We start from the raw sequence: 11287 nt of genomic DNA, 5'->3' as shown, positions 1-11287 counted from the left end.
ACCTCACATCTGCTCCTCTGCTCCATTAATATAACAGGAAAACATTTTCAAACAGACATCTCCAGACAGTGAACGTTCCAGTAAGACAAGGTAAAGAGCAGATTCATTCACTTTAAACACAGAGAGAGCAGCTCTCCCTGTTCAGTCTAAGGAGCAGATGTGGTTTCACTCCCATTAGTCTTAGAGACATGCGCCAGAATTTTAAGGGACCGTTGGAGACGGGAATGGAGGCCGGGGAGGGGGAGGGGGGGTGTATAAAATAGGGATGGAAGACGTTGGACCGGATTTTTCTGTCGGCGGCTGACATGGAGGGCAGACTTCGCACATCCACACGGCAAGAAGGCATTTCAAGTATTTATGAGTCCAATTGTCAGCAATGTTATTCACTGGATCCAATTGAACTAATAGCACACGGGACCCACGGGTCTTCAGAGCCTCGCCTGGTTAAAGGAGGTGACTGGGAGGTGGGAGCTGAGTGTTGTCTTCACTGGGAAGCTATCGGGTGAGGCAGCAAAACTTGGCAGAAAGGGCATCGGGAAACACTGTCAGGAGTGGGAGCCAATGTGCCAGCTCTGCAGAGGGAACAACACCAGGGTGCCATTGGGGCAGTGCCACTTCATTGAGGGTGACAAGTGAGGTAAATGTGGCTGGGTGTTGTTTACTGTGAAGGCCTTGCACTCAGGGAGGGGCAACCTGTCATGGGCCTCATTCGAGGCTCTCATTGGATTCGAGGCTCCCATTGAGGAGGAGGAGGAGGAGTAGAGAGGAAGGGAGGGAGGCGCAGGCACCAGCAGGGGCACCACAGCAGCTTGGGGGCCCACAGGAAGGCCAGCCTCGAACAGGAGGCTGGAGAAGGAGGCAGAGGAACACGTCAGCCGAGGTTCAACTACCTGCAGATGTCAGAGTGACGGTGTCTCCGCAGACTGCACCTCTCCACGGGGGTCGTCACTGATCTCTCTGCCATGATGCAGCTGTGCCCCATGCGACTTGGTGGGCACCTGATGCCAGTGTCACTGAAGGTCACCGTGCCACTGAACTTCTTCACCACCAGATCATTGCGGGGATCCACTGGAGATATGTGTGGAATCTCACAGTCTGTAGTGAATCAGTGCATCAAGGAGGTCACCAATGTCCTGTTCAGGAGGGCCGGTGACTATGTGCACATTGATCCAAACAGTCAAGCTGAGAGAGCTATAGGATTCGGGGACATCGCTGGATTCCACCAGGTGTAGGGTGTCATTGACTGCACCCATGTGACCATCATGGCTCCTGCAGACCAGCCAGCAGCCTTCAACAGGAAGGGCTTCCACTTGCTCAGTGTGCAATTGGTCTGCGACCACTGCAAATGGATCCCATAGGTGTGTGCACAAATCCCGGGAAGCAGCCACAACGCCTGCATACCAAGGCACTCCCAGGTGCCAGAACCTTTCCGCGGCCCCATCCGCTTTCAGAGATGGATCCTTGGAGACAAGGGCTACCCACTGAGGACATGACTACTGACGTCTGTGAGGAACTCACGCACGGATGCAGAGGAGAGGTACAACACCTGCTGCGGGTCAACCCGAGCGACCATCAAGGAGGCCATTGGTCTCCTGAAGATGAGATTCAGGTGCCTAGATCGATCCAGTGGAGCCCTTCAGTATGTCCCGGCGAGGGTCTCGCATATCGTGGTGGTTTGCTGTGCACAGCACAACCTGGCATTACAGAGGGGCGAGGTGTTGACTAGTGAGGATATTGTGGAGTGTGATGTCTCCTCTGATGATGAGGATGTGGAGGAGGATGCTGCCCAAGCAGTGCCAGATGAAGAACCTCAGGCACAGCAGGAAAGGGGCCATGAGATACACACAAGGGAGACATGAGACACCCTTATACATTCAAGTTTCCTTTGAGCTTTACCACCTTCTGGAACCAAGGCAATAAAGTCTTAGCTTTAAACAGCCCTGTTGTCGCCTCCTTCCTTCTGCACTGCAGCATCCAGGTACACATCGCACAGTGACAAGGCCGAAGCTTTGTGAACTCAGGGCTTGGTCCCTCACTTCCAGCCCCTTGGGTGGAAGGGTTTAAATGAAGTCCCAAAGGGCATCAACAATAGGAAGGAGACATAGTGAGAGAACATCATTTCTTTCTTCCGTGTGACAACAAACGCAACCCTATCCATCTGGAATGTACATTCACCGTGAACCCTAAGTGAATCTAGGTGCTCTTCTGAAATCTTTTCCGCGTGCTCCTACGTGGTGCTCCCCCTGCTCTGGCAGCTGAGGTGGAGACAGGCTGCTGACCTTGCTGCCCCATGGCTTGGGATGACATTGGTGGCCGCCCTCTTGCTGCCTGAGGCCTGGAGGGCCCCGGCACACTGAGGGCCTCCTGCACAGGTACAGGGACCCCCCCTCTGTCATCGAGGGTGATGGAGGCAGGCACTGGCATCACTTGTGTCACTGGCAGAGGGGCTTTGGAGCTACTATCCACACCAGGAACATCCTGAGAGGAGACCCCAGATGTAGCAGCCAGCTGCTCCTCCCCCTTATAAGACACACTTGTAACTCGCTGCTGACCTGAGAGGGACGTGGACCTGGTGAAGAGTTCAGGTGCCTCGTCCCCCCTCTCACCTTGTCACCGCTGGATGGATCTCATGGACAAAGCGATGGAGTGCAGGTCTGCACACATCTCCGGCAGCCACTGATTGGTCGGCTGGATCTGGCTCTCCATCAGAGTCACCAATCTCTCAAGGAAGGAAGCCAGACACACCCCCATCAGAGACAGTACAGCATGGATGGACTCCTCCATCATCCGAACTTGGGTACACATAACCTCCGGCAACTCTGCCAGATGTTGCCTGACCTCTTGCTGCAGCTTCAGCATTTCCCGTGTTGCTGGTGACACCAGAGGCACGTCATCAGCCTGGGACTCAGCATGGGCCTGGCCTCCCACAGACTTCCAACTGCCAGTGGCCTCGGCTGTCACTGCATCCGTCATCTGCCCGGGCCTGTCTGTGACGTGCTCACCAGCTTGTGTGCCCAAATCTAACAGCGAGTGGATACCCACCGAGTGAGGGTTTCTGTGCTGGTGGAGGGTGCAGGGGAATGATGTGACGGTGCACCCTCTGAGGCTCCCTCCTCCTCCTCAGAGGTGTCTGGCTGTCCCCCAGTCTCTCCAGCTCTTCGCTCTTGTCTTTCATCCTAGCCTGCATGTGAAAACAGGGACATTGAAGGGTTAGGGTCTTCCCATCGTGACGTTCCAACCACCCCTACTGTGCAGCTCCATTGATGCAGTGGTGAACAGATGAGCAGTGTGGCTCCTTTGCAGCGGATTCACCCTTGTGCCCCAGGAGATGTTCATTCACTCTCTTAGGTAGGTGTCCCTGTCTCTCCATCAGCTATGGATCAGCTGCTTTGCTTCCCGGCCTGTTCCATGGCCTCCACCTCCATCGGGATGAGGACATGGAGATTAGGCATCCACTGCCAGTCTTGACATGCTCTTACCGATTGTGGGCTGTCTTCTCCTGCAGCCACTATGATCAACAAAGTTAGTCTCCCAGCGGGGACAAACCCAATATCTCTGATGGTGATAGTCCAGCAGTCCATGATGTGGACACACATATTCCTCCTGCATGTGGCCCCTCTCGAGGGACTGTGTGAGTTTATACAATGACTGACGTGCACCTCCCACCGAGATGCAGCCAAGCCTCAGGCAGCATGTCCTGCTGCCCTTCCCCAATACAAATGACTGGGTGGCCACTCCCTTTCCACCAAACACTCCCTCTCACTCTGCCATGCGCAATGTCCAAAGGGTCCAAAGTGTTTTGAGTTTGCGCCTGAGCAGCCCGGATCCGGTCATTGACCCACTTCTTGCACTCGATCCATGTCTTGGGGGTGACCCCACGGCTGCTGACTTCACCTACTATCTCAAAGCAGCTTTGCTTGGTCAGGTGGACAGGTCTCCACCTCCCATCCCTGGGGAAGAGGATCTTCCACCTATCTGTTGTCACCTGGAGGCGAACCTGCAGGAAGGCATCGCTAAACTATTGGACCATGGTCACTGCAGGCTCGCATTCAGCTCCTTACCTATCAGGCAGCAGAGACAGCAGAACGGGTCCTGGGGCATCAGTGACAGCAGAACGGGTCCTGGGACAGCAGAATGGGTCCTGGGCAGCAGAGGCAGCAGAACAGGTCCTGGGGCAGCAGATGCAGTAGAACAGGTCCTGGGGCAGCAGAGGCAGCAGAATAGGTCCTGGGGCAGCAGATGCAGCAGAACAGGTCCTGGGGCAGCGGAGGCAGCAGAACAGGTCCTGGGGCAGCAGATGCAGCAGAACAGGTCCTGGGGTAGCGGAGGCAGCAGAACAGGTCTTGGGGCAGCAGATGCAGCAGAACGGGTCCTGGAGCAGCAGAGGCAGCAGAACGGGTCCTGGGGCAGCAGAACGGGCCCTGGGGCAGCAGAGGCAACAGAACGGGTTCTGGGGCAGCAGAGGCAGCAGAACGGGTCCTGGGGCAGCAGAGGCAGCAGAACGGGTCCTGGGACAGCAGAACGGGTCTTGGAGCAGCAGAACGGGTCCTGGGGCAGCAGAGGCAGCAGAACGGGTCCTGGGGCAGCAGAACGGGTCCTGGAGCAGCAGAGGCAGCAGAACGGGTCCTGGGGCAGCAGAACGGGTCCTGGGGCATCAGAGGCAGCAGAACGGGTCTTGGGGCAGCAGAACGGGTCCTGGGGCAGCAGATGCAGCAGAACGGGTCCTGGAGCAGCAGAGGCAGCAGAATGGGTCTTGGGGCAGCAGAACGGGTCCTGGGACAGCAGAACGGGACCTGGGGCAGCAGAGGCAGCAGAACGGGTTCTGGGACAGCAGATGCAGCAGAACGGGTCCTGGGGCATCAGAGGCAGCAGAATGAGTCTTGGGGCAGCAGAACGGGTCCTGGGACAGCAGAACGGGACCTGGGGCAACAGAGGCAGCAGAACGGGTTCTGGGACAGCAGAGGCTGCAGAACGGGACCTGGGGCAGCAGAGGCAGCAGAACGGGTTCTGGGACAGCAGAGGGCTCTCAGGAAGACACTCCTTTAAACCAGGCAGCAGTGAATACAGGTCTGGCAGTCCTTTCAATATGGTGCCAGCACCTGCCGTTGTGTCAGATGTCGGTGCCATCGGTGCCTCGTTCCCTGCCTCTGGTCCTTGTTTGCATAGGCCCCACGCCTCCCCTTCATTAATTGGTCAGCTGCTCCGTGATCGGGGTCGGCCGGCCACATTTCACTCGTGTGGTGACGGCACCCACTCACGGTGTCTCTGCCGAGAGCCGCACCGTCAGTTTAAAATTCAGCCCATGGGGTCAAGAGTGGAAAATCTCCCCTCTGATTCTCTCTAGTTAAACTGATGGAGACACCAAATTAAAACTGATGAAACCAGGGATTGTATCCTGGTTCTTCAATCTAGTGTTCTCCCAACTGAGCTATTCCATCCTCACTGTGAACTCATCTTCATTGGAGACAAATATAACTCCAGGCAGTATTTCCCCACCCGTTCATTCCTCACTTCAGGGGAATGGGACCCGACCAGATCGCGGAACTCAGATTATGTTAATGTTCTGCTCTTGATATCTTAATATTATCTTGCGTTTGAGACACTTTTAATCAGGTTCACGGACAAATTCTTCCATCATCCCTTCTCCCACATTCTCTCTCTCTCATTCATTCTTTCTTCCTCACAGTCCAGAAAGAGTTAGGAATCAGAGCTCACTCCCAAACCCTCTGCACACAGACCTCTGTCTGTTACCCTGTTTGATCCAAGAGACCAGTCAATAAATTACACTCTTTATAAACACAGAAATCTGCCTCAGAGTGTTGGACAGAGACAAATACACTGAAGTCTTTTGAAAAAAGTTCATCTTACGGGTTGTTACTGAGCCCACAGAGCAGGGCGGGCCCAGGCTCCAGCCCCAGCCCCAGCCTGCGCTGTGTTAGCTGATGCCACCTGGTGTGATACTGAGTCACACGGAGCAGGAAAGGGCCTGATTGTATTCATGGCCTGTGTTGAGTTAACTGATCCCACTCAGTGTGGTAGGAGCCACACAGAACAGAATAGGCCCAGGCTCCTTCCTCAGCCTGAGGGATGATAGTTCTTCTCACACATTGTTGTACGGAGCCCCACACAGAACAGGGAAATCTCAGGCTCCATCCCCGGCCTTTGGTATTTTACTTCATCGCACCTGGTATGGTACGGAGCCCCCAGAGCAGGAAAGATCCAGCTTCCATCTCCGGCCTGTGCTGAATTAGCTGATCTTACCTGGTTGGCACTGAACCGCAATCAGGGAAGGATGGGCCGAGGCTCCATGGCCTGTGGTGTGTTAGTTATTCTCATTTGGTGAGGTACTGAGCACTATATAGAGCAGGATGGGCCTGTGCTCAGTGAGCTGATCTCACCTTGTGTGGTTCTGAGACCCACACACAAAGCAGGACAGGCCTAGGCCTCATCCCCGGCCTGTGTTCAATTAGCTGATCTCATCCAAAAGATTTTGATAAGGTTCCACACAAGAGGCTTCTCTATAAGATTAAAGTCCCTGGTATCAGTGGTAATATATTGATCTGGATTGGGAACTGACTGGCAGGACGTAGGCAGAAAGTAGTTACAAATGGATCTGGATCTGTTTGGAGACCAGTTACCAATGGTATCTCACAGGGATCGGTGTTGGGTCTGTTGCTCTTTATTATTTTTATTAATGATCTGGATGGAGGTGTAGGGGGCACCATCTGTAAATTTACAGATGATTTGAAGATCTGTGCGAGTGTTCAGACTGTAGACGATACTCGACTGTTTCAGGCTGATCTTAATGTGTTGGGAGATTGGGTTCATGACTGGTAAATTATGTTTAATTTGGGTAAGTGCAGTGTTATTCATGTGGACAGGGCGAATGCTCAACATTCATACACCCTTCAGGAAAAAACATTAAAGTAGGTGGAAAAAAGAAAATAATTTTGAGCAGAGATCTGGATGTTCTAGTGCACAGATCTCTAAAGGTACAGCAGCAATGCTGTGAAGTGATAGTTGGAGCAAATAGGGGGTTGGGCTGCATTCAGAGGACAATTGAGTATAAAATGAGGCATATTCTTTCATGGGATGTGAGCGACACTGGCAAGTCCAGAATTTGTTACCCATCCCTAATTGTCCTTGACAAGGTGGCGGTGAGCTCCCTTCTCGGATTGCTGCACTCCATGTGGTGTAGATACACCCACAGTGCTGTTAGGAAGGGAGATCCAGGATTTTGACCCAGCATCAGTGAATGAACAGCGATATATTTGCAGATCAGATGGTGTGTGACTTGGAGGGGAGCTTGCACATGGTGGTGTTTCCATGCATCTGCAGCCCTTGTCCTTCAAGGTGGTGGAGGTCTTCGGTTTGGAAGGTGCTGTCAGCGGAGCCTTGGTGAGTTGCAGCAGTGCATCTGGTAGATGGTACACACTACTGCCACTGTGCGTCAGTGGTGAAGGGAGTGAATGTTTAAGGTGGTGAATGGGGTGACAATCAAGGCGGCTGCTTTGTCCTGAACAGTGTCGAGTTTCTAGAGTATTGTTGGTGCTGCACTCATCCTGGGTTGTGCCTTGTAGATGGTTGACAAGTTTTGGAGAGTCAAAAATCACAAAATTATTACAGTGGAGAAGGAGGCCATTTGGCCCATTGTGTCTGCACAGAATCATAGAACATAGAAAGTTTACAGCACAGGCAGGCCAAAAAACGAGCCACCCAGCTGAATCCCATTGTCCAGCATTTGGACCGTAGCTCTGCAGGTTCTGGTACTTGAGGTGCACATCCAGACTCCTTTTAAATGAGTTGAGGGTTTCTGCCTCAGCTATCCTTACAGGCAGTGAGTTCCAGACTCCCACAGCCCTCTGGGTGAAAAAACCTTTCCTCATCTCCCCTCTAATTGTTCAACACATCACTTTAAATCTATGCCCCCTAGTCACTGACCTCCCTACTAAGGTAAATAGACCCTTCCCATCCATTCTATCAAGACCCCTCACAATTTTGTACATTTCAATCAAATCTCCCCTCAGCCTCTTCTATTCCAAGGAGAACAACCCCAGTCTATCCAATCTTTCCTCATAGCTGCATTTTTCCAGTCCTGGCAACATCCTCGTAAATCTCCTCTGTAACCTCTCTAGTGCAATTACATCCTTTCTGGAATGAGGTGACCAGAACTGCACACAGACCTCAAGTTGTGGCCTAACTAATGATTTATACAGTTCCAGCATAACCTCCCTGCTCTTATATTCTATACATTGGCTAATAAAGGAAAGGATTCCATAAGCCTTCTCAACCAACTTTTCAACCTATCCTGCTACTTTCAGGGATTTGTGGACATTCAATTCAAGGTCCCTCACTTCCTCTACACCTCTCAGCATTCACCCATTAATTGTGTCTTCCTTTGCTGTGTTTGACCTCACCAAAGGCATCACCTCACACTTCTCCAAGTTGAATTCCATTTGCCACTTTTCTGCCCACCTGACCAGTCCATTTCTCCAGCTCTCCAAATGAGCATTTCACCATGTGCCTTGCGCTGAGTTACTCATCACAGAATTCCCACTATCTGATGTAGTCTTGTCGCCAGAGTATGTATATGAATGGTCCAGTTAAGCTTTTGTCAATGGTAACCCCCAGGATGTTGATGGTGGGGGGATTCAGCGATGGTAATGCTGTTGAACGTCAAAGGGAGATGGTTACATTCTCTCTTGTTGGAGATGGTCATTGCCTGGTACTTATGTGGTGTGAATGTTACTTGCCACTTAGCAGCCCAAGTCTGAATGTTGTCCAGGTCTTGCTGCTTCTGGACATGGACTCCTTCAGTATCTGAGATGTCCCGAATTTGTCCTTTCATGAAACCTTGGTCAGGACTCACTTGGAATATTGTATCCAGTCTTGGTCTCCTCACATGATGGGTGATATTGAGGCTTTGGAAAGGGTACAGAGGAGAGACATTCGACGAATTCCCAGTATAAGACATCTTGGTTATCAAGTTAGACTAAAAGAGTTGGGACCCTACACCTGAGAGAAACCTAGACTGAGGGGTGATCCGATTGAGGTTCATAAATAATGAAGGGTCCAATTCAGCATGGGAGAGGAGTCATAACTTTGTATTGTAAAAGGCCAGATGGCACCCGAATCACATTAAATTTCATTTTCAGTGGTTGGTTAATATGCCAGGATGGCCGAGTGGTTAAGGCGTTGGACTTAAGATCCAATAGACATGTGTCTGCGTGGGTTCAAACCCCCTTCCTGGTATCTGTGCTTACAAAATGTTACTTTTTCTTTCCCTGACTTTTGCCTTGCACCATCATCTCTTCTGTCATTTAATCACTCTTGCCTTCCAACTGATCACAGCTTCCTATTATTTGATCTGCCCCAGCACCGTTCCTTGGCTCTGCGCTTGCTTATAAACTGGTAAATCTTTAACTTAATCTCCTCTGTACCCTGACAATGACCTTCTCATCCTTCCTGGATTGTGGTTCCTCACAGGATCCGCTGCCTCTCCGACTCCCCTCCAGGTAACTGAAGGCCCTGAGCCTTGGTCTCGCTTTATACGCTAGCTGGTAGTTGCTTCCTTGCAGGTCTGCCACCGCTCAGGAGAAGCTCAAAACCCAGATCAAGCAAAGTATCAAGAGGAATGTGAACAAAGGTTCCCTGGTGCAGAGCAAGGGACAGTGAGCCTCCGGCTCCTTCAAAATCAGCAAGAAGGAAAACCCAGGGAAAAGTGGGAAAGAAGGTGAAGAAACCAGCACACAAGAACTCTTCAGTGAAGAAACCAGCAGACAAGAATTCTTTAGTGAAGAAACCAGCAGACGTGAAAGTGACAACAAAGAAAGTAACAGCCAAGAAAACGAGCAGCAAGGCGGCGGCAACGCCAAATAAGGTGGTGAAGAAAGCAGCGCTTCAGAAAAAGCCTCCTGCGAAGAAGGTCAAAAAAGGCAACAGTGCGGCGGGCGGAAAGGCGCTGAAGAAAGTGCAGACATGGAAGAGCAAGGTCAAGCCGAAAGCAGCGAAGGCTCAGAAAGCAGGGTCTGGAAAGAAGTGAAAGAGCGCGGGAAACTTGGAAACATCTGAACACAAAGGCTCTTCTCAGAGCCACCCACATCTCTCAGGAAAGAGCTGATCCCCTGATCAAATGATCCCTGTCCCGGCCCCGCCTGCAGATTCCACATGGAAATGATTTGGAGTAAATCCAGGATCCCTGGTGACTCCCCTCCACCCAGCCCTTTCCCCACTCTCTGTAATAAAACAGAGGGATATCCGGCCCTCACTCTAACTGGAGATGTGTTCGGTGCAGTCTCAGTTCACAAATTCAGGGGGAGAGTCTGTAAGACAGGAACACTGGCGGAGAAACCCCACCTCACAACTCAAACCCCAACACATGAGTTTCTCCAATTCAGCTGGAGTCGGGTGACAACAGGAGCTGGGATAGGCTGTGATCGGGAATGTGAGGAATGGATTTGTTCAGGGATGAATGTACCTGGAATCTCCGAAAATAATAGTTCCTTATTTTGCCCAGATGACACATTCTGCAGTGAGAGTGAAAAGTCTCTTCACTGCTTCACATTTACTAATTGTTTGGTTCGAGATGAATAATGAGTCAGAGAGTAATGACAGGATCTGAAGCTTTTCTCACACCAGCCCTTGAATGACTCAGTGTGAAGTGTCCAATGTGTGAAGCTACTGCCAGGGTTTGTCAATCTGAACAGTTTCAGCTCAGTTCCTGGGGGCCTGAAATTCCAACAGTTTGACACTGTCTCTGATTGGTCACCCGCTTCTCAATCCAATTCTTAACCAATAGGAGAATCACATATAAGTAAATAGAAGTTCTCATTGGCTTAAATTTTCCAATTGGAAAAAGCCCGGCAATTCCAGAGCAGGAAGGAATTGAAGTGATGGAAAATTTCAATTTTCAGGCAACAATTTTAAAACCTCTCATTTTATGTTCTGTTTTACTGTATTTACCGTCACAAAATCCTGACGCGATTTTAGGAATCGTTTTCATTTGTCAATCTGTTAACTGTAAGCGGCGGGAGGAAGGTCCGGTTCAGCAATTTAAAACGGGACAAATATCAGCTTCCACTCTGTAAAAGGAACAAATTAGCGACTAACCGCTTCTCACAGGCTTCTCGGGGACTGACAGAAACGAGCGGTTTCTGATCCTTTCTGCTGAAAGAGGCGGATAATGCTGCAGGGAGCAATGAACTGCCCTTCACTTTCTGGCTGCTAATACACCCCTGACTTTAAACAGTTCAAACAGCGACTGATGCTTCTGTCGGAAAATGAGCAG

At 51.1% G+C, this 11287-nt stretch overlaps 1 non-coding gene across 1 annotated transcript; it reads left to right on the top strand.

Moving 5' to 3' along the window:
• Positions 1-9169: 9169 nt before the first annotated feature.
• trnal-uaa (transfer RNA leucine (anticodon UAA)) lies at positions 9170-9252 on the top strand. Its single transcript has one exon. It is a non-coding gene; the product is annotated as a tRNA-Leu (tRNA).
• Positions 9253-11287: the final 2035 nt, after the last annotated feature.

Source organism: Heterodontus francisci, unplaced genomic scaffold (genome assembly GCF_036365525.1).
Source record: "Heterodontus francisci isolate sHetFra1 unplaced genomic scaffold, sHetFra1.hap1 HAP1_SCAFFOLD_43, whole genome shotgun sequence".
Classification (NCBI taxonomy): Eukaryota; Metazoa; Chordata; class Chondrichthyes; order Heterodontiformes; family Heterodontidae; genus Heterodontus; species Heterodontus francisci.
The sequence above is the reverse complement of the archived record's forward strand: the minus strand, read 5'-3'. Positions and strand labels throughout refer to the sequence as shown.